This window comes from Pristis pectinata, chromosome 29 (assembly GCF_009764475.1).
Source record: "Pristis pectinata isolate sPriPec2 chromosome 29, sPriPec2.1.pri, whole genome shotgun sequence".
NCBI lineage: Eukaryota > Metazoa > Chordata > Chondrichthyes > Rhinopristiformes > Pristidae > Pristis > Pristis pectinata.
This window is the reverse complement of record NC_067433.1, coordinates 10,624,115-10,647,590: the sequence shown is the minus strand read 5'-3', so window position 1 is coordinate 10,647,590 and position 23,476 is coordinate 10,624,115. Positions and strand designations below refer to the sequence as shown.

The 23,476-nt window shown below is 41.8% G+C and overlaps 1 protein-coding gene across 1 annotated transcript in view; it reads left to right on the top strand.

Annotated features, from left to right (window-relative positions):
- The window catches only part of LOC127584311 (leucine-rich repeat transmembrane neuronal protein 4), a 225,495-nt gene that overhangs the window by 9,355 nt on the left and 192,664 nt on the right, over positions 1-23,476 (top strand). The window lies entirely within an intron of this gene.

Genomic DNA, 23,476 nt, shown 5'->3' with positions numbered 1-23,476 from the left:
ATTGCACCCCCACTCTTTGCATTGAGGGAATATACTGTTGAAATGCACATATTGCATTTCCTCCTACCTTTCATATTTACTGTGAAGAGAAAACTTCCAGGGAAATATCCCTTTTATAAATTGTGGGGAATGCGCACATGTGTGTGTGTGTGTGTGTGTGTGTGTGTGTGTGTGTTTTATGTGTGTTGTGTGTGGACTTGTGAACATGCTTGTGTGTATAACAATGTGCGTGTGTATGTGTCTCTGTGTGTGCACACAGATGTGTGTATGAGTACGTGCATATATGTGGTTGTCTAAAGATTTATTTCCATGCCACAGATAGTGCCCAGAAAAAAAAATTCAAAATTACTTAATTAACTTGTGGTTATTGTGGCCTCATTAAGAAGGTGAATACTTAAGATTATGTGTAAAACAAGTATATTTCAGCATTATGTCTGCAACTATGAAGCTGTGTTAAAGATGATGAAAGATAATCATTTTCTAGTTTTATTTTTTAACCTGGTTTCTCCCTGAGGGCAGGAAGCTGGGATTTACAAGCAGCTGTCAATCAGCAGTTATTCACATTTTGTCCTTCATATGTTCCCAGTTAAATTGCTCTCCCTCAAGAGGGCCGTGAGCAATGTCTTTAAAGGGACAAGCTAAGTTAAATGCAGCTTTACTGCAGTAGTTAAGATTAGCAATGCTGTGCACTTAGTGAGCAGTGCCACGGGGGATCGCACAGTTGACTGAAACCTATGGATGTTTAAATCACTTGTCATCAGGAAATTTGCATCATTGGGAGAGACTTTCCAACAAATGGGAGAGACTTTCCAACAAAGCATCCATTGCTTTGGATACCTATTGTGTAAGGGTTGAATAATTTAGTCTCAATCCAAGCCTTAGATGTGATTACAACTGCATATTCTGTTGAATTTGTGCTGCTGTTTGCAATGCACAGTTTATGAAGTCTACACAGTTGTATAGATCCAAAATTCTCACAAGTTGGATCATTTTAGCCATTGCTGCAACACAAGAGTTTCATTGGCTTCAATGCCTAGCATATGAGGAGAATATCAGACAATGTGCCTGTTTGTGTTAGTAAATTAACATGTATCAGTACAAATCAGTTGTGATCCCTTCAGAGCAGAGCAGCCTACCAACACCAATGTTCTCAGCAAGGGTACACTTGAGTGAAATTATAGAAAGTCAAGGGAACAGCAGAACAAGAAGGCTGAAAAAGTGTGAAATGAAATGCAGGGGGAAGATCAAAAATGATTCAAAGTTGAAATGTCAGCAGCAAGGCATTGCAACAAAGATCATGTTTATTCAAAACTAAAAACAGGAAATGCTGGAAACACTCAGCAGGTCAGGGAGAAACAGAATTAATGTTTCATGTCAATGTCAGAATTGGAAAAGAGAGAAAACCAGTGAGTTTTGAGTTGTAGATTGGGTGGAGGGTGGGATGGATAGGATGAGGGGTATATATCTGATAGGGTGAGGCCATAATTGCCATGGCAACGCACTGTTAATGAAACAATCTGGTTGATAGGTTAATGGAGATAGAGAGAAAACAAAGAGATGTAAATGCTGTGAAATGCTGGTCAATGTCATGTTTATTCAACAATTTATCAACAACTGTAGATGGCAACAGTATTTCCATTAATATGCCATTCAAATATTGGGCTCCTTGGATAATTTGAGATCATCTCACTGCTACAATATGCTGTTCCACGATAAGCTGTCCTAAAACCTCCAGAAGCTGGGAGCGGTTTTACATTTTAAACCATTATTTGTACATATTATTCCCTGTGTTTGAACAATAAACTCTTGTGACTGAACAAAATCCATGCGCCTGCATAAAATGGTCTTTAACAAGCTAAGCGGTATACTGAGCAGAATATTTTGTCAGTGCAAATGGGCTTGCTGATGTTAGTATGCTGAAGTTCCACTCTCCCAAGCTGCACATGAGATTGCTTCCCGATTATTCAATCAGAAGAAAGCAACATGCAAATAGAGTGAAGGTACTTCTTGAAAATGGCCTACAGGATTTTTGTCACAGAGCAGCAAAGAATTTATAAAGAAGTGGGAAAAAATCAGTTCAATGTCTATTAGCCAAAGGATGATGGTGGCACACATCACAATCATGATGCCACCTTCAAACAGCTAACCGAAGAATTTTTTTATGGATAAGGAAGGAATTCCTACCAGGCATAAGAGTGTAAGACATCACGATGTACTTAGATCAGCTTTTGTCATTTCCCTTCAAATTTATGCCTTTCTATCTCCGGCAATGACTTCACTATCAGTGCCTACAGATTATTCCAGCATCCTCTACATATTAAACTGAAAGACCCTTAACTTGAAACCAGATTTTATTCTTTTGAGGGATTATTTGCCCAACTGTTAGGGGCAATGGAAGGGAAACAGGGATGAGAAAGCGAAAATATTGAGGGGAACTTTGTCATCGACGAATCCGGTGAAGTTTTCTGAGTTTTCTGAGATTAAACAAAAGCACAGGATTCCTGAAACTCAGTTTCTCTTTTCTTGGATGCTTCCTGATCTGCTGACTGCTTCCAGCCTTTTCTGTTTTGGTTTCAGATTGTTTGGATTTCCACAAGATTAACAAGGATGGTTTGGAAACTCAATGCTGCAAGTTTGCAAATCAAATTTTTTAGCTTCTATTTTCCTCAAGAGGAAGGTTGTTACAATTTTGGAATCTGGTCATTCTGAATTCCAGGTTCTCTTTGACACGTCTGGCAGTGCAGCTTGAAGCTTTCCAATCGTCCTGTCGATGTGGCTTGTGGTCAGCATCAGTAACTTCCTTTCTGCTGCGTGCACCAGTTTCCTTCATGTCTCTCATCTCTTCATCGATTCATAGAGCCATACAGCACAGAAAGAGGCCCTTCAGCCCAATTCGTTTATGCCGAACAAGATGCCCATCCACACTAATTCCACTTATAGAAATAGAACAGTACAGCACAGGAACAGGCCCTTCTACCCACAATGTCTGTCCTGAGCACAATGCCAAATTAAACTAATTCCTTCTGCTCGCACATGATCCATATCTCTCCGTTCCTTTCATATTCACATGTCTATCTAAAAGCCTCTTGAAAGCCACTATCACATCTGCTTTCACTACCATCCCTGGCAGCGTGTTCCAGGAACCTACCATTCTTTGTGTAAAAAAACTTGCCCCGCATATCCCCTTTAAACTTTCCCCCTCTCACCTTAAAGTTATGCCCTCTAGTATTCGACATTCCTACCCTGGGAAAAAGGTTCTGGCTGTTTCTAGACGAAGAAGGATTCTTTGCATTGAGAAGCCCAGGCCTAGCACCAAGTGTTGCAGAGTAACACTTAAAAGACAGTTACACAGGTACATGGATAGGAAATGTTTAGCGGGTTATGGGCCAGACACGGGCAAATGGGACTAGCCTAGATTAGCATGGGACTAGCATTAGATGGGCATCTTGGTCAGCATGGATGAGTTGGGCCGAAGGGCCTGTTTCCATGCTGTATTACTCTATGACTCCATGAGAGTACAATGCCACAGTTGTAGAGGTCTCTGTTTAAGTGAGCTTCAGGTTAAGAGACAGTTGATGAGATGACGTTGAGAGGCTGTTTTCCCCAAGTGTTTGTGACTAGAAGATATAATCTCAGAGTAAAACATCAGCCATTTAGTTCTGAGATGAGAAGAAGTGAGGGTGGCAATGTGACACAGCTTCACAGTGCCCGTGACCCTGGTTCAATCCTGACCTTTGGCGCTGCTTGTGTGGTGTTTGCTTGTTCTCCGTGGGTTTTCCGCTGGGTGCTCTGGTTTCTTCTCACGTCCCAAGGGTGTGCATCTTGGTAGATTAATTGGCCACTGTAAATTCCCCCTACTGTGTAGAATTGAATGTGCAGAATCTGTGGAGAGTTGAATGTGGGGAGAATAAAATGGGATAAATGTAATTGGATGGTTGACACAAACTGTGGGCCGAAGGGCCTTTTTCCATGCCTTGTGACTCTATGACTCAAAATTTAGTCACCCAAAGGCTTGTGAAGCATTGCACAGAAGCTGTTGAGTTGTTAAGCATATTCTAGACTGGTGACTGATTTTTCGATTCCAAGAGAATCAGGAAATATGGAGATCCAGTGAGACACCAGACAGGGTGGAGGATGCACTATGATGTTGAATAGTCAAGGAAACTGTTCCTGCTTCCATTTCTTGGATTCTTGAGGCACAAAATAAATCAAGGATTATTTAGGTAGCCCAAAGTTGGGTCTTTAAAGGTGGCGGGTTGGTGCAATCAGAGATGTTAGTAAGTCTGGGGAAGCCATGCCTTAAACTTTAACACTTGAAACTCTGTTGAGCAAGCTCTATTTTTGTGCCAGTCAGAATTCTTGCAAGTGGCAGTGGATATTCTCATCTGATTTAGATTGAACCTTAGTCCCAGAGGTGGAAAGACAATCAACCAGCAAATCCATTTTGGATTTGTGTTTAAGAGCTTCATTATGGATTACACTTACTGAAGGGACCACTGACCATTCAACAAAGGGAGGCAATCAATAAGAAGCTGTTATCAATAAAGTTGATTAGAAAATGCATTGGGCCTTGAGCCTATTTAACTTTAAATTGGACAGGTTGTGTTAACAATCATGGTGAGGCTGCTCTTGGAGTATTTGTATATGGTCTTAAGCATAAAGGATAAGTTGCAGAGTGTTTGCAGTTGATTCCAGATCTTTAGGTGCAGGAAGGTGCAAGGTTGGATGGCAATGGACTCAGGTTAGTAAAAGTTGAATTAGAGCTGAATAATTCAGATGCAAGTTGATAACTGAAGTTGGAGTGGATTGTAAAATAGAAGGGCAGTTGGAAATGAAGTGGTAGTTCAGCATGGTCTTGGATTGTTCCCTAATGTCAAAAGGAAAAATGCTGGAAAACCTCAGTGGGTTGGGTCACATCTGTGGGAAGAGGAAGGGAGAGAACGTTTTTGGTCAATAACTCTTTGTCAGAACTGGGAAGGAGACAAAGGAAGCTTGTTGAACTGCAGGGAGGGTGGGGGTGTGGATAAGGTAAAACTTGGGTGATGATAAAGGTTGTCTGGTCTGAGTGAATGGGAGCAATCTGAGTGTGAGAATATGGCTATAAGAATGTAGGAGTTGCAAAAGTGCAGAATGGGAAGATATGCCTGGCAGGTTTGGCTGGATATGTCCTCCACTTCCAAGGAAAAATAAACAAGCTAAAACAATATCACAGATGGATGATTGATACAGACAGATAAAGTTGGCTGAAATTGTAGAATCCAGTATTGAGACCAAAAGCCTGCAATATTCCTCCAACTTGTGTTGGACATCTTTATAATTGTACAGGAGGCCACAGGCTAGTGAGATGAAGAATTAAAGTTCCAGGCAACTAGAAGCTCAATGCTGCTCCTGTGGACTACGAGAAGCTCAGTGCTGCTCCTGTGGACTGAGTGCAGGTGGTACTCAAAGATTTGCAGCCTTTTCTGTTTTTGTTTTACTTTAGATTTCCAGCATCTGCAGATTTTTTGATTCCCAAATACTTGATGGGCATTCTTCTCCCTTTCTGCAGATACCCCAAATATTCAATGAGTTTATTGAGAAGCCTTTATTCCAGGTTTGTACTGAGTTGGTAGGTTTCAGATTGGTGTTGGGTTGAATTTCCTGCTCTGAATGCAACCTATTAGTTTCTTTTTCTATGCATATTGGAACTGCTCATGGGTAGTCATTAGCAAGGTTCTCCTTGCATGGATATAATCTCCTGAACATCATCAGCCTGGATCAACCATGGGGTGCTGAAGTGATTGAAACCCATTGAATTCTGCCCCAGTCCTCCTCCTGCTGGTGAGAGGGGAAACCAGACATTGTTCGTTCATCTTAACCATTCAAATGCTTGCATGAGTCTCACAGAGAAAGATGTCTTTACTGATTTCACTTCAAGGCCTCAGCATTTTATAACCAGTGAAGCATAATTACTGATTGTTTATCAGGTAACCAATCAGTAATTAGCTGCCAATTTTCACACAACAAGCTGCCACAAAAATAACATTAATAGCCAGATAATCTATTCCTTCAGGTTGACTGTGTAAAGGATACTAGGTGCTTTTTTGAGATGGCACATCATGAGACTTAATAGAAAAGGCTGGGCATAGCTTTAGTAATTTATTGAAAGATGGAGCTGGTAAGAATATAGTTCTTTGGCATCGTATAGATCCACCTTCCTCTGAATGCTTGAGTTATTGACAGTTGGGACCAGTGACCCATTACAAGCCAGGTGTAGAGAAGTAAGAAACAAAGCTGAGTTACCACCTTCCAGAGTACGCCAAAACCTCTGACAGGAGGGGAAAAGGCAGAGGAAACTTGGGGAAGCTGAATAGTGTGGGGGAAAAAATAGAACTGTATTTACTCAGCAAGTTCTCTTCAGCTGTGAGAAGGAAGATTGAACAGGTCTCATTTGGTATGCTTGTGGGACAGACATTTTTCACTTCCCATTAGTATTTCCCTATAAATGTAATCAACTAAATCTATTTTAGTCAGGCAATCCATCTACCCTCATTTAATGGAAGTAAAAAGACATCTTACATTCGGAAGGTTCCATGGACAATCTTGTATTCTGACAAAACTTAATTTTATATGTCACTTATCCAATAGGATTTTTTTCCATTTTTGTACATTAAATGGATGGTTAGAATATACAACTTGTTGTTGGGTGTCTTTACCCATTATAGACAATGGGTCTTTGTCGCACCTGATGGATAGATTCTTATTTTCTATGTAGGATGTTATTCTGCTCAATATCTGAAGAGGCTTGCATTCCCTATTTATAATGCCACTGTTACTCTATAAAATACAGAATGGCTGTTCTTGTTATGGTATGAAGGGGTACTATTCCCTATTATATTCACATAGGTTGCTGTTGGGGTAGTTAGTCCTTGTATGCATAAGGCCTATTATTTCAAGGTAACATGTACTGAGGCTGCTATAAGCATAGAGCTTCAGTTCCCTGCAAGGTACATAAGGGCTGTTTATTCATGATGATACATATGGAACCTGCTATTCCTTATAATTTGCACAGGGACTGCTGTTCTCTATAAAATATACAGCTGTTATTCTTCATGATATATAAAACTTGTAATCACCTAGAAAGCCATTATTCTCTATAATACACGTTGACTGCTATTCCATAATATTCACAGGGGCTATTCACTACTCACAGAGAATGGTATTCTCCATACAGTGCACAAGGACTTTTATTCACTAAAATGGATACAGAGGCTGCTATTCTCTAGAATATACAGAGGCTGTTATCCTCTATGATATACTTATAACCTGTTATTCTTTATAAAGCTTCTATTTTCCATAATGCACATGGGCTTCCATTCCATAATATTCACAGGAGCTGTTATTCTCTATAATGTACACAGGGGCTGCTGTTCCTTTATAATCAACACAAGAATGAGCTGTGAAATGAAACTGCTTATCTCTGGTATTGAATCACACTGTATATCAGCAACAGTTGAGCTCCATGTGATTGGATCAGGAGCTGGCTATGCATTGCTGTCTACACTAACATCTGGCACACTTTAAAGGGAAAATGACAAACCTGGAGTACTTGCACATAATAACATCCAGTCATTTCAATGCCACTGAATACTAAGGGCTCAGTGTCTACATAAAAAGGGGGAATTTGGTTGATGGTGTTGTCGGCAAGCAGATCGCACTCCAAGTATGATGTCCCAATGCTGGGTTTTGACCTGAAGTGTTCACAATTCCTTCCACAGATGCTGCTTGACCCATTGAGTTCCTCCAGCAAATTGCTTGTCATTCTAAGTATGTTATTAACTCTTGTTGCCAATGAGCCTGTTAAATTGTTGGTACTTTATCATATTCTATAGATAGTGGTTGAAGTTTGAGGCCTGTTGTTGCCTGGAAAGCTGTTACTGGCTGCCGTACACTGGACTGTTATTCCATAATATTCACAGGGTCTATTATGTTCCACAGTATATACAGACTGTTATTCTCTATGCAATGCATAAGGACTTGTATTCACTAAACAGATACAGAGGCTGCTGTTCTTTGGAATATACAAATGTTGAGACACAATTCTAGTTGTTGCTTTTCAGCCTTTGGCTGCAGCAGGGAGCAGTGTATCACTTGAGTCGATCTTCATTTCAGAAGTTAAATCAATGCACAAGGGTAAAAGGAAAAGCTCTAATTTGGAGAATGGATTGTTTAGGGAAAAACCTGTTTCTCTGACATCTAGCTCACTTGTTAGTCTGGAATTTGAGCCTGGGTCCAGAGCACAAGAGGTACCCAGCCAGAGGTGGGTGGGATGTGTCAGTGAGGTCTGGAGCTTGGGTGGCTTTGTAATCAGCATGGGGGTCTGGAGTGCTTGTGTATTGCCTGTTCCCTTTAAGCTCACTAGGTTCACTAGAAAATTCATTATACTATATGTAAATTGTGGAACAAATGAAATAAACATGTTTGGATATTAATGGGAGTAAAATCCACTACTCTGCTAGTTCCTCCACCATCAGATTTCTGAACGATCTATGAACTCTACCTTGTTATTCCTCTTGCACTATTTATTTTGTAACTTACAGTAACTTTTGTCTTTGTCTTGCACTGTACTGCTGCTGGAAAACAACAAATTTCATGATGTATGTCAGTGATGATAAACCTGATTCTGAGTCCACCACCACAAGCTCCAGAGGTACTGGACTCTTGGAGTTTTACTATAGGATGCACTGATGGGGTGGAGGGAGAAGGGGTAGGATGTTGCTAGTATGGAGTGGAAACATCAGTATGGATCAGAGGGGTTGAATGGCCAGTTTCTGTGCTGCTTTCTGTATTGATTATCCTCTTTAGGGGGAAGGCCTAACAGACTGAAGAGAACAAACTGCAGCAATGATATCTAAATGATGACATCTCACCTTGGATTATCAAGTGATTTTCTTGTCTAATAATCAATGACCAGGACATAAGCACACTTCATGCTCAGTATAGCAACACTATGGCCACTTTGAACTACAATGAACCTTTTTAATTCTTGCATAATTCTGTACATTTATTTTCATTATGGATGTTGTGTATCTGATGCTATGTCCATGTGCTGCTGCTGCAAATAAGTTTTCCATTGTACCTGTGAATACATGTACTTGTGCATATGACAATAAACTCTACATTGACTTTGCTTCATGTTCTACCTATCACACACCATCAGCTTGCCATCTCTACCCCCACCTCTATTCCAGCAACTCTATTTCTTGGATTGAAAAGAACGAAATCTCATCCAGGTCAGGGGGAAAGAAAATCTCCAGATAATTTCCCTCTAACTTCCCAAAGAAATCAAGCAAGCCCTTTGGAGCTCAGTCATGAGCTCTATTAAAAGTGAGTGTGCCTCTGCCAAGTCCACTTTTAAAAAGGGTGGTGACAACTTGTCTTGCCCATTTTCCTCCAGAAGGTGATAACAGTCTGAAAAGAAATATTCCTGGCATTTAATCTAACATACTTCTGAAGGACTTTATATCTGTGATCTCTTGTCCTGACAGCCCAATCCATTTGGATAACTTGAAGAAAGCCAACTTCCAAACCACATACAACCTCTAAATTTCTTCATTGAAAACTTGTTCCCTGGAACCTATCATCACAATGGAAAATTAAAGAATTCAGAGCCCTGACATCTTTAACACTGGCTTTTATGATATTTTTTTTGGGACCAAGGGATGTGGGGTTAGTGCAGGAAAGGAGTGCTAAGGTTAAAAAAAAAACTATGATCTTGTCAAATGTCAGGAAAAGGCATGAGGGGCTAAATGGCCTTCTGCTTCTATTTCTCTGTCAAATTTTGATGCATCCTATTATATACTGTAGCTCAAGTCCAGTGTTCTTTGTAATCCTGGTAAAGCAGACTAAAGCTTTAGTTCTCTGTTAGTCAGCCCTTATTGTTTATGCTCTGTAGATCAAAAGAAATCCCCAAGTGCCTTTTGCAACCCTTTAATGTGTACCTCAGCACCAAAAGGAGCATGCTTGGAAGTTCTCTACTATAAATGCATGACAATGTGCTTGCTGCATATTAAATGACACTTCATATACATGGGCCATTCAGCCAGCTAGATCTAAGTCAGCCCGCTACCTGTCAATTTGTTCAGAATGACTGACCCCCACAGATATTTTTGCATCTCCTGTGAATTTCAATGCGTCTGAAGCCTTTCTCTAGATCATTAATGAAAATGATGAACAGTAACAGATTGAGCTCAAAATGTAAATAGTTCTTAAAACATAAGCAACAGCAGCAGCTTCTGTGAATTTCATCACAGATGACTGATATTTAAGTCGGTCAGGTGCTGGTATCAGAGTAAAATGGTTTGTGAGGATGGCATACAACAGGCTGGTACACCAGGGCATGTCAACAAGGGAAGAGGATGTGCTGGAACTTTTGGAAAAGCATTAGGATAGATAAGGCACCGGGCTGGATGGGTTATATCCAAGGTTATTATGGGAAGCGAGAGAAGAGATTGCTGCACCTTTGGGGATGATCTTTGTGTCCTCACTGGCCACAGGAGTAATGCCAGATGGTTGGAGGGTGGCAAATGTTCCTTCTTTCAAGAAAGGGAGTAGAGGTAACCCAAGAAATTACAGGCCAGTGAGTCTTTCTTTAGTGGTGGGCAAATTACTGGAGAAGGTTCTTGGAGACAGGATTTATGAGCATTTAGAGAAGTACAGGCTGATTAGGGACAGTCAACATGGCTTTGAGGGACAGGTCATGCCTCATGAGCCTGATTGAATTCTTTGAGGACATGATAAAGCACATTGGTAGAGCAGTGGATGTGCTGTACATGGATTTTTAGTAAGGCATCTGATAAGTTTCTGCATGGAAAGTTCATTCAGAAAGTCAAGAGGCATGGGATCCAGGGAAACTTGGCTGTGTGGATTCAGATTTGGCTCGCCCATTGAAAATGGGGTGGTTGTAGATGGAGCATATTTTGCCTGGAGGTCACTGAATAGTGGTGTTCTGCAGGGATCTGTTCTGGGACCCCTGTTACTTGTGACTTTTATAAATGACTTGGATGAGGATGTGGAAGGGTGGATGAGGATGTGGAAGGGTGGGTTAGTAAGTTTGCTGATGATTCTAAGATTTGTGGTGTTGTGGATAGTGTAGAAAGTTGCTGTAGGTTACAAGACACTAATAGAATGCAGAGCTGGGCTGAGAAGTGGCAGATGGAGTTCAACCCAGAAAAGTGAAGTGATACACTTTGGGAGATCAAATTTGAAAGCAGAATACAAGGTTAATGGCAGGACTCGGCAGCGTGGAGGAACAGAGGGATCTTGGGGTCCACATTCCATAGATCCCTCAAAGTTGCCGCGCAAGTTGATAGGATTGTTAAGAAGGTGTATGGTGTGTTGGCCTTCATTAGTCGGGGGATTGAGTTCAAGAGCCGCAAGGTAATGTTGCAGCTCTATGAAACTCTGGTTAGACCACACTTGGAATATTGTGTTCAGTTCTGGTCACCTCATTACAGGAAGAATGTGGAAGCTTTAGAGGGTGCAGAGGAGATTTACTAGGATGCTGCCTGGATTGGAGAGCTTGTCTTATGAGGATAGGTTGAACAAACTAGGGCCTTTTCTTTCCCTTGGAGAGAAAGAGGAAGAGGTGATGTGGTAGAGGTGTACAAGATGATAAGAGGCAAGTGGACAGTGAGACTTTTTCCCAGGGTGAAAATGGTTAACATGAGGGTGCATAATTTTAAGGTGATTGGAGGAAGGTATAGGGTGGATGTCAGAGGCAAGGTTTTTAAATAGTGGTGGGTTCATGGAACGCACTGCCGGCAGAGGTGGTGGAGGCAGATACGTTAGGGACATTTAAGAAACTCTTAGCTAAACACATGAATGATAGAAAAATAGAGAGGTATGCAGGAGGGAAGGGTTAGATTGATCTGGGAGCAGAATAAAATATTGGCACAATATTGTGGGCTGAAGGGCCTGTACTGTGCTGTAGTGTTCTAAGTGTCTGCAAAGTAAATAGCTAGAAGGACTTAAACAGAGGAACCCAGAGCCATGGGGAACTGCACAGGAGGAGTAGAAATCAGCATAGATCAGCCATGGTCGTATTGAATGATGGCGTAGGTTTGAGTGGCCTCCTCCTGGTCCTATCATCTTGTGTCCCTGTGCAACATGAGCTGAGGTCAGGTTAAGTGGGAAACTTATTTAGAAAATCAACCACTGTAATAAAGCAGAAAATGCTGAAAACACTTGGGTCAGGTAGCATCTGTAGAAAGAGATACAGTTAACATTTCGGATCTCTCCCCACAGATGCTGCCTGACCTGAGTGTTTCTAGCACTTCTACATTTTAGCATTTCAGATATTTGATTCTGTTTTCAGAGAAGCTGGAGGATGAAGAAAAGGGTACAGTCTCCCAAGAATTGGACCTGAATCGAGCTTTGACTGGGTTTGAGCTAAAATCACTACTATAGGATGTCCACAATGTGTACTGTTTATTAACACCTTTTTAAAAAAAAAAACAAGGTTATAGACAAACAGCCCAGAACATGTAGCAATAGTTCACTGATCAGACATTGTGTTAATTGAGGAAAATCAGATGCTGGAAATCTGAGATAAAACAGAAAATATTGGAATTGCTCCACAGGTGAGACAGCATCTGTGGAAAGAGAAACCAGGTTAATGTTTCAGGTCTTTTGATTTAATTCTTGAGAGACTGTACCCCTCTTTTCACCTCCTATCTTTCATTCATTAAAAAAGAACCAAATGAAAACCAACAGATGCTGAAAGCCTGGAAATACTCCACAGGTTGGGCAGTATCTGTGGAAAGACATTTGAAGCTTAACTCTATTTCTCTTTCCACAAATGCTGCCTAACCTGCTGAGTGTTAGCAGCATTTTCTGTTTTTTTTTGGTGGTTGAGCTTCTAAATAAACTACTTTCTCTCCACTGCTCTTGGCTTAGGATCCTGCCATTTTTTCTAGCTATAGTACTTGCATTCACTAGCAATAGTGACCCTTTAACACTGCTGATACCAGCTTCTGGTAATATCTAACATCAGTCATTTGCAATGAAGTTAGCAGAAGCTGCAGTTGTTTGAGTTATAGGCAAAGTGTAGGAAGGATTCCATTGGGGTTATACCCCCAACAGATATTAATTTCCAAGCATGCTGATAAAAAGTTATGAACAAAAGGTGCCCATTGAATTTAACCTTAATCAGGTGATTAGTGACTTGTGAAGATGCCTACCATGTAAATTTTTAACCTTGGGGTTTCAGACAAAGTAGATTCCTCGCATCCACCCCAGATCTTTTTATCTGTTACATGGACCTCTGCTTGTAACTGGAGCCCAATCGCAATCATTTCTATTGGTTAGAATCTCTGCTTGCTTAATTTTAACCAGCCTCTTTGTCATGTAAGAATCGTATCATAATCCCATGGGATATAGTTTTTCCCAATAGAAATATTCAATTGTCATAGTTGAAAAATAGTTGGTATCCGGGTAATGGTGACCATAAACTTTGGCTGGGGTTGTAGACTGTTTCAGTAGGATCATCCCTATCCACCATTCTTGTGCTCTCCTCAAGTTAGCTCACAGGGCTAAAGCTATCCTGGTATCCCAGCCACTCTCCCAATGCCAAAACCACAGGGTCTGATTTTTATCCATGCTTTGATAAAAGAATCAATGGAGCCACTATTCACTCTACAGAAGAAAGCAGAAAACTACTGAACATATGAGATGGCTGATTACTTGCGATCTGCTTAGTCTCCACAGCAATGTCATTCTTCATTTCACCCCCTAACACCAAAGCCACCTGCCTTTACTTTGGTGAAGTGGTTTTAGCCCTGCACTAATATTGGGATGAAGAAAAAGAACGCAATCCCTCAACAGTGTTTCATATTTTGACACAATCTGCATTAACAAGTTTCTTTGAGATCTAATGCAGTGCTCAACTTTCCTCTTTTTCTCACATAAACTCAGAATTGCGTACCATTTACTGATGGGTGGCTCAGTGGTACAGTGAGTAGAACTGCTTCCTCACAGCTCCAGCAACCCTAGTTCAATCCTGACCTTGGGTGCTATCTGCATGGACTTTGCACATTTTTCCTCTGACCCTTTGGATTTCCTCCCACATCCCAAAGACATAAGGGTTGGTAGGATAATTGGCTGCTGTAAATTGCCCCTAGTGTGTTGCTGAGTTTTAGAATCTGGGGGAGTTGATGGGAATGTGGGGGAGAATTAGGGTTAATGTAAGTGTGTGCTTAATGGTTGGCACAGATATAATGGTCCAAAGGGCTGGTTCTCATGTTCTGTGAGACTGTGAATGCCATCATACTGCTTGCTTTAATTATGTTCAGCTGCTCCATTTTCTTCACAAATCAGCTCTTGTCAGCATGGAGACTTCCTTTGGATCTCTGCTTCTTTGAGCATCTTTATAAAGGCACTTGCGTTTCATTTAATGTCTTTTAGCCTTGGAGATAGAATTTTCTCTGTTCTTTAGCAGTGATTTAAACATCTAATTTTGTTCAAAATCACCGTTCCCTCATGCACCTCTCTCAAAAATATCTACTCCCTCAGGAATAGGTGCTGATGTTACACCAGAAATTTTCAATTGCCCTGTAGGTTGAAATCTGATATCAAAATCCAAGGTCAGGAACCTTGCTGCAAGTGTTAAAGCTGTAATGGGTGTTACTGGTCTCTGAAATAGCCCAGCAAACCACGACTAAGGGAGCAGTTAGCATGGGTAATAAATGCTGGCCTTGCCAAATAATACCCACATACTATACACAAATGTTACCTTGGATATGATTTGGGTTTTAAAAAGTTAGATTTGCCTTTGTATGACACATCTTGCATCCCTTTCAAGATGTACTCTTCTAAAGTAGGAAAAATTAGATTAAATACTGAATGTAATAAACTGATTCCCTTGGCAATTCTGTAAGTACAAATGCTAACAATACCAACAATAACTTGGCCTTGCCTCTAATTCCCCTTGGCTGGCCACGTTGAGTGGGCATTGAAAGGCAAGAGGTAATATCCAGCATGACAGACTACAGCAACACAGGAAGCTGGAGGAACTCTGGGTCAGAGAGCATCGAGGGAGGGAAATGGACAGTTGGCGTTTTGGGTTGAGACCCTTCAACCGGTCTGACAGGCTGTTTCCATGCATAGTGGTTAAGTTGCTTTGCTTGTATCCTGAAATCTGGGTTATTAATTTAGAAACATTTTTAACATCTAGCATCTCAACCAGTGATTTTAAATTCAGGTAGCTTAATGGGTCTGATTTTATTAAAGTAATATCTATAATGATGACCATTAAACCATGGGATTATTGTAACAACCCATTTGGTTTACTAATGTCCTTCAGGGAAGAAAATTTATTCTTTACCCAGTGTGAACTTTGACTCATGGTTCTCTGAAATGGCCAAGAGTCCAGATCAGAATTGGAGATGGAAACTAAATTCTGACTTCACTGGTGATACCCACATCCCATCAGTGAGTAAATTCTTCGCTTGTTCATACAGGTCTCACTCATTCCCTGGGTGAAAGAACATACTGGGATTGATTCCATTTGATTTCCTGAGATTAGCTTAGATTGCATGATAATGGCACCATGATTTGGTAGCACAGTGGTTAAATTACTGGACTAGAATCACAAAACATGGGTTATTGGTCTTGAGACATTAGTTCAATTGTCACTAATGTAATTGGGGAATAGAAATTTAAGTAATTAAATGGCCATACAGCACAAATGGGTCACTCAGGCCACTGTGTGCAGACCACGAGGCACCCATTTCCACTTATCCTACACTAATCCCACTTTATTTACCGCACATTCCCATCAACTCCCAGATTCTACAACTCTCCTACACATATGGGACAAATTAGAGGCCAATTGACCTACCAACCTGCATGTCTTTGGGATGTGGGAGGAAACCAGAGCATCCAGGTGAATCCCACAGGGAGAATGTGCAGAGTCCACACAGACAGCACCAGAGGTTGGGATTGAACCTGGGTCACTACAGCTGTGAAGTGGCTTTACCACCTGCCCCACTGTGCCACCCAAGTCTGCAGTTTCACGGAGGAAGTTGTCATCTGTAATGGTGACTATGAAGCTTTGGTACTTTGACTAGGGTGAAGGGTGCAAACTGTTTCAGTTACACTCTTGTGATCCAATAACCCTCCTCTCAATGCTAAGGTTTCTTGACACCAATCTGTTGTTACCCAATCTACCTTCACTGACTACCAATATCAGGTTTCAATGACACTTTCAATTCAATTTCTGTTATGCAAGCAGAAACTGAAACTTTCAGTATCCTAAGGCTGTGTCTTCCTGTAAATTTTCATTTCACTTCAAATATTCCAAGTGCAAATATGTGGCAAGGAAATTCATGCATTTTTATGGAGTTCATTCACCCTGTATAAAATCCTGCATTGCTATGTTTGAAATTCCACCGCTGTCAGACCTCAACTTTCCCAGTCCATGTGGGACTGCACACAATATGAAAGATTTTTCCCAATTAGTTTAAGTAGTTCTCACATGCATGTTGTATGCTTGTGAATTAGATTTTCAACCCATAATGCAGTAACACTGGGGATGGTATCATTGTGGCTAAATTAGCATCCTAATTTGGAGCAGCTTAGACTCCTGATCCAGAAATGTGTGATTGATCCACATCATGGCAGTTGTGCAGTTTAAATTTAAATAATATTACTATCACTAAAGTGACCAAGAGGCTACCTGATTATTGTACAATGACTGGTTCACTAAAGAAAATCTGCTATCTTTGTGTTCTCTGGCCATTAGTTACTCCTGACCTACAGGACTGTGGCTGACTACCAAGTCCCCTGAAGTATCCTTTGCTCTTGGATTAAGGGGCATTTAGGCATGGGTAATAAGTTCTGGCCTTGCCTGTCACATCCCATATCATTGGATGCCCACATCTTATACACAGATTTAACTGTGTGCTTTTGCAAAAATGATTTCTGCCCAGAAAATGCTCCTCATTTATCTGCAGTCTGACCCTGGTAAATCGTCATTCCATCTTTTCCAGTCTCCAGAATATGATGATAAAAGGTTATGTTTTATTGACACATTTCAACAAACACTTTTTTCTCTCTCTGTGCAAGGTCTATAAAAATCCGGCAGCCAAATTCTTTTTAATATCCTCCTCTTCAAGTTGGTTTAATACATTCAAGGATCTTTACTTTTTAGCACCCTAGTGATTCCCAATTCCTTTCAATTGTGTGGACCAGAATGCCAGTAAATTTATTTGGGTTTATTGGAAGACTCTTAAACATCAAATGAAGATATGAGAGTAGTACCAGCTGGAACTATACCATTTCATCATGCAATAAATGTGAGTATAGAGTACTTCCAGATCAGTGCATGGCCAAGACGGGTGATATCGTAGGGTTGTGAGTAGCTTAGAAATTTTGTAACTTGAATCACCAAGAACCCACCACCATGACAGGAAATGCTTCAGGACCAACTACTAATAAACACAAGACAATGCATTTCCTGTTGCACTGTCAGCTCCTCTCAACACTACCTCTGTCCTCTGGAAAAGCAAGGCTTATGGCAACTCTGTCAACATTAAGTTCCAAATTATCACCATCCCTTCATTGTTGCTGGATCTAAATTCTGCCCTACAGCACAGTGAATGGACTTCCACCACTAGGACTGTAGTGGGTTAAAGTAGTGGCTGACCAACATTTTTGTGAAGGGCATTTGGGGAAGGGAAATAAATGTTGGTCTTGTTAGCACCACCCATGTTCCAAAGAACAAAACAATGGAGGGAAGTTCATTGCCAGCTGTTAATGTATGTTGGAAACGGGAGAGGGGAAGCTTGGGAGAATGGAGGACAACCGATGCATTTTCTTCATCAATGATATCAAGCACCAGTGATGAGATAGACACTTTGAAATGCAGTTTAATTGGAAGTGAATGGTCACAGCAGTGTTTATTGCTTCTCATTCAACTCACTGGGGCAATAAGGTACGTCCCCCCCTGCTTTCTCAATTCCATCAAAATTTTTCAGGGCTTCACACAAATCCATCTCTTAACCCATGCTTCTATCCTGCTCTCAATGCCTTTGTTCCCTATCTCATTGCTTCTGTTTCCAATGCATGTCTGCAACTCTGCAAAGTGCTTACAATGACTTGTTCCACATCTGCAGAGATGCAGAAAGGTAAGGCCTTCTAGAATCTGACATTGAGTTGACATCAATCTCGTCTCTCTGCTGGAGGAAGCAGTGAAAGGAAAACTGCTGTCTGCTCAGGAGTCTGGCATGAGGCAGCTCCAAGGGCATAGAGGTTAAGTGGATGGGAAAGAAGGTGGTCAGATGGAGTTGAGCATAGGTAACAGGTTTCCCACATCAGTGGGAAGCATAGAATGAGAGAATATTTATTGCATGGGTTGCTTGTGAAATGTGGGTGCATGAAGCTCAGTAAGTTAACGTAGGTATAGTGAGCAGTTACAAGGACAAACACTCTTGCCCTTTACTGCAAAGGGGTTGGTGTGTGAGAGTAAGGAGATCTTGTTGTAAATCTTTAGGGATCTGCTGAGGACTCACTTTGAGCTCTGTGTACTGCTTTGGTCCCTGTGGCCATGGAAGAAATGCCAACTGCATTCATAAACCATACCACTATGCCTCACAGCAATATCTCAATGTTTCCCTCTAAGTTGTTTATCACAACTGTAGAGCAGACATGCTGTGCACAGAACAATTTAACAGCGGCAGTAAAGTGAATAATAAATTCCTTTAATATTTTGTCTTTGAGGTGTTGAGGGTTATAGGTCAAACTCTGGCCAGGGTACTGGGGAGGCCTCCTCCTGCTGCTCTTTCAGTTGAGGTTCATTAATGCCTAATTGCATAAAGGCTAGGAGGGCCAGACAGTCTTGACTGCAAAACTGCTCTTCAGACAGAGTAGCCCTCCCTCCTATAGGCTAACTGCATGGTAATTAGCTTCTGAAAATTACCACTAGTTTTCATGGATGTTAGGAGAATAAAGGGTGGGGGGGGGGCAGGGGGTCGTTAATGGTGATAGGCGAGAAAATAGGTTATAGGGAAGTAAAGGTGGCTGGCATAGAGTTGGTATAGACCCAGTGGGCTGAATGGCCTTCTACCCTGTTATACAGAAATAATTGAAAAAGGGAGAATGTATGAGTAATTCATCACTCAATTCTTTTATTGATGGCAAAAAGAAAAGATCTGATTTCATGTGAAAACAGTGAATTAAAGGTATATTCTATCCATGGAGAAGGCTTGACTCAGGGACCTACTTGTACAGAAAGCTGATACACCACAGTTAGATTTCAAAGCTGTCAGCTGGTGACACTTAACAAATCTCACTTGGCTTTCTTATAAAACACAACTGGGCCAACATACTGCACTCTCCCACCATTGGGAGGAGATAAGGTTGCCCCCATTATTCTACAATGAGCGCTGCAATTCTTTCTAAGTAGTTCTTAAAAAGCTTTTATCATGCATTCAGGCAGGCGCATCAATAACATAAAATAAGACAGTGCTCTTGTTTTTCTCTTCAATTGGGATAGCAGCCAGAACTTAAGTAATTGTAAAAAGGTTTTAATTGATTTGAATGCTACACATGTGGAGAATCAGCACAGACTATTGTGATTAAAATCTCAGAATGGGTCACTCACCTTTGCAACACTTTGAAAACCAGCCAAAGCAATATCATACCGAAATGTAACTGATTGAAGGTCACAGTGGTGTCACCATTGCTACCAAAGTATTGAAGCACTAGGGTCTTCAGACTTTGTCAGCCAGTGAGCAGAGGTGGGAGGGTTCAGAGGCCACTTTAAATAGAGCACCAGAGGAATTACTATGGTGTCCAATTAACCAGCACACCAGGGCAAGTGGACTTTAGTCTATTTAAAAACCCACCAGACCAAACAGTCCACAGAGTCTATTTTAAACTGCAGCACAACAGAATCTATCTAAATTGTAGGGAAGTCTGGAAAGTCTATTTCAACTACACTCCTGCAAACAGTTCAGTGCCTATTTGAACACACTACTTAGAAGCTCAGAACTGCAGCAAATGCAATTCATTACTAAATCTGCAACAATATCTCCTGGGTAATTTCTCCTTGAAATGCGATGAGTAAAAGTTAGTTAAGTAGTCCATTTAACCTCTTGAGCCTGATCTGTCACTTAATTAGATCCTTGCTGATCAGCATCTTAATGGCCAACCTGCCTTGTTTCTGTATGCTGCACATTTTGTGTGTGCGCACAATCACTTTTCCTATAAAGGAAACAACATTGGAGCTGCTGGCTGAAAGTGTTAGTCCAACAAAATGGTCTGAAGACCACATTAAGCAGAGGTCCACTGATGGAGCTCCCAGGATCTGTCCAGCAGAGGTATTGGCTTGTCAATAAGGACAATCCAAGGGAGATTCAGACTCTTGGATATTTCCAGGGACAGATACAGAGAAGACACACAGGCCATCCTCTGCATTGTAGATGGTAGCCCTGCCAAAGGGAACTGTTGAAGTCCACAGTCACTGGCAATTTTGAAATGACAGAAGTTGGAATGGCTTTAGGCTGCTAAAGTCAGTTATACAGCATGGAAATGGGCCTTTCAGCTCAACTTGTCCATGCTGACCAAGTTGCTTTCCTGAGCTAGTCCCACTTGCCTGCATTTGGGTCATATCCCTCTAGCTTTTCCTATCCTTGTACCTGCTGCCGTGAGCTTCACTGACAGCAAGGTCTTTAGTTGTGGGACAATGGGAGAGTTATCCAATTGTCACTGTTCTGGCAGTAATGTAGATTCTGTTCCAATAATCCAGCTCTATGCCCAGTTATCAGAAGCCCCTCAATTGTTGGGATCCCATGGGCAAGGAAGAGGGAAAAAAATGAGTGGTACTAGCCTATTCCTGCTTGCAAATGAAGGTTAGCCCCCTGCATGAGTTTGGAGAACAGTGATTTACTCCAGCAAGGGAAGAGTTAAAATCAGAATTGTCCCCACCAGAGTTCTACAGCTCCGTCCTCTGAAGGTGTACACAATATCGATGTGCTTTTTCTCTGCTCCAAAACCTTTCCACCCCCACAAGGTGCATCTAGGATGGTGATGAGACCCTCTCCCACTTGTTTGGATGAGTTTGGCTCCAACAACACTTGGAGCTTGATACCATCCAGGAAAAAGCAGCTGGCTAAATATTCTCCCCATCTACCATCCTCCACCACCGTGGCACAGTGGTTAGAGTTTGCCATCAAAAAAAAAATGCATGGGTGAGCAACTGCATTGCAGCTCCAACAACAAACATCGCAGGCATGGTAGTGTAGTGGTTAGTGTAATGCTCTACAGTGCCAGCGACATGGGGTTTCCTCCCACATTCCAAAGACGTACGAGTTAGGAAGTTGTGGGCATGCTGTGTTGGCACCAGAAGCATGGCAACACTTGCAGGCTGCCCCCAGAAAAGATGCATTTCATGTGTGTTTTGATGTACATGTGACTAATAAAGATATCTGAATTCAGAGTAGGCCACTTGGCCTTCAAGCTGTTCCACCATTTAATACGATCATGGCTGATTTGATTTTAACCTCAACATGCCTGTCTACCCATGATAACCTTTCCCCCGCTTTCCCCCTAAACTATGACCTTTTACCACCACAGGCGGAAGATACAGAGGAACATCACTACCTGCAGGATCCCCTCCGAGTCGGGCACCATCCTGACTTGCCTTGTCTTCTACTTAGAATGTCACAGAAGGAAGTCATTTGGTTCATCAGATCCATGCTGAGGCCCAGGGGAGTGATCCCATTTCCCTGTCCTCCTTTCCTTGTATCCCTGCCCATCAATTTTCCTTTGATTCATTTGCCATTACTCTACACTAAGGCATAATTTACAGAAGCTAATTAACCTAGAAGCACATATGTGGGAGGAAACTGGAGCACTCAGAGGAAACCCACATAGTCACAGGGAGAACTTGCAAAATCCACACCGGCAGTACTAAAGATCAATGTTGTGCTGAACTAATTAAGCTAATGACACCTAACCCCTTCTGCCTGCACATGGTCCATATCCCTCCATTCTCTGAACATTCATGTGCCCATCCAAGAGCCTCTTAAACACCTCTATCATATCTGCCTCCACCAGCACCCCTGGCAGTGCATTCCCAGCACCCACCACTCTGTGCAACGGAAAAGGAACTTACCACACACATTTTCTTTGAACTTTCTCCCTCTCACCTTGAGTGCATGCTCTCTAATATAAGACACTTTAACCTTGCTGTCTACTCTATCTGTGCCTCTCATCTTTTTGTAAACTTCAGGTCTCCCCTCAGCCTCTGCCACTCTAGAGGAAACAATCCAAGTCTATCCAACCTCTGCTTATAGAACATTCCTTCTAATCCAGGCAGCATCCTCTTCTGCACTCTCTCCAAAGCCTCCACATCCTTCCTATAACAGGGTGACCAGAACTGAATGCAATACTCCAGATAAGATTAAGATATCTTTATTAGTCACATGTACATCAAAACACAGTGACATGCCTCTTTTGCATAGAATGCTTTTGGGGCCAGCCTGCAAGTGTTGCCACACTTCCGGTGCCAACATAGCATGCCCACAACTTCCTAATCTCTACAGCTTTAGAGTGCAGGAGGAAACTGGAGCACCCAGAGGAAACCCACACAGACACGGGGAGAACATATAAACTCCTTACAGACAGCGGCGGGAATTGAACCTGGGTTGCTGGTGCTGTAATAGTGTTATGCTAACTGCTATACTACTGTGCTGCCCACTAACTAGAGTTTTATAAAGCTGCAACATAACTTCCTGACTCTTGAACTCTATGGCAAGGCAAGCATGCCATATGCCACCTTTACCACCCTATTGACTTGTGCAGCCACTTTCAGGGAGCAATGGGGGGGGTTGGCGGGTGGGGGAGGTCACACTCTGCAGCCACGGCCATTGTGGCAGGAAGATCGACAGGCTTAGGTTTCCTCGGCGCCTTTTACATTCCTACAGGGTGTCTCAAAGGGGCTTGCAGCAACTGACTTTTTGTTTTGTAATGAATTATGTTTGTATGAAACAGCCATTTGTGCACAGCAAGCACCCATAAACAATAAGAGTAATAATGACCAGAAAGCACATGTTAGGGCACTGTTAGATATTACCCAGCAAACCAGATCTGGTTTCCTTTGAAGTAGTGTTATGAGATTTTTGTGCTTACCTTGATTTAACATTTGATGGAAACGGCAGTACTGCCAACAGTGCGACTCTCCCCATCATCGAGGACGTCAACAAGAGGTGATGACTGGGGAAGGTGACATCCATCATTAAGGGCCCCTACCATTCTGGGCCATGCCCTCTTCTCGATACTGCCATCAGGCAGGAGGTACAGGAGCCTGAAGACCCACACCTCAAGGTTCAACAACAGCTTCCTTCTCACTGCCGTCAGGTTCTTGAACTGACCTGAAAATCCTGAATTCTACCTCTGACTATATTTCCCTCAACTTGCACTAATGTTATGTTTGTTT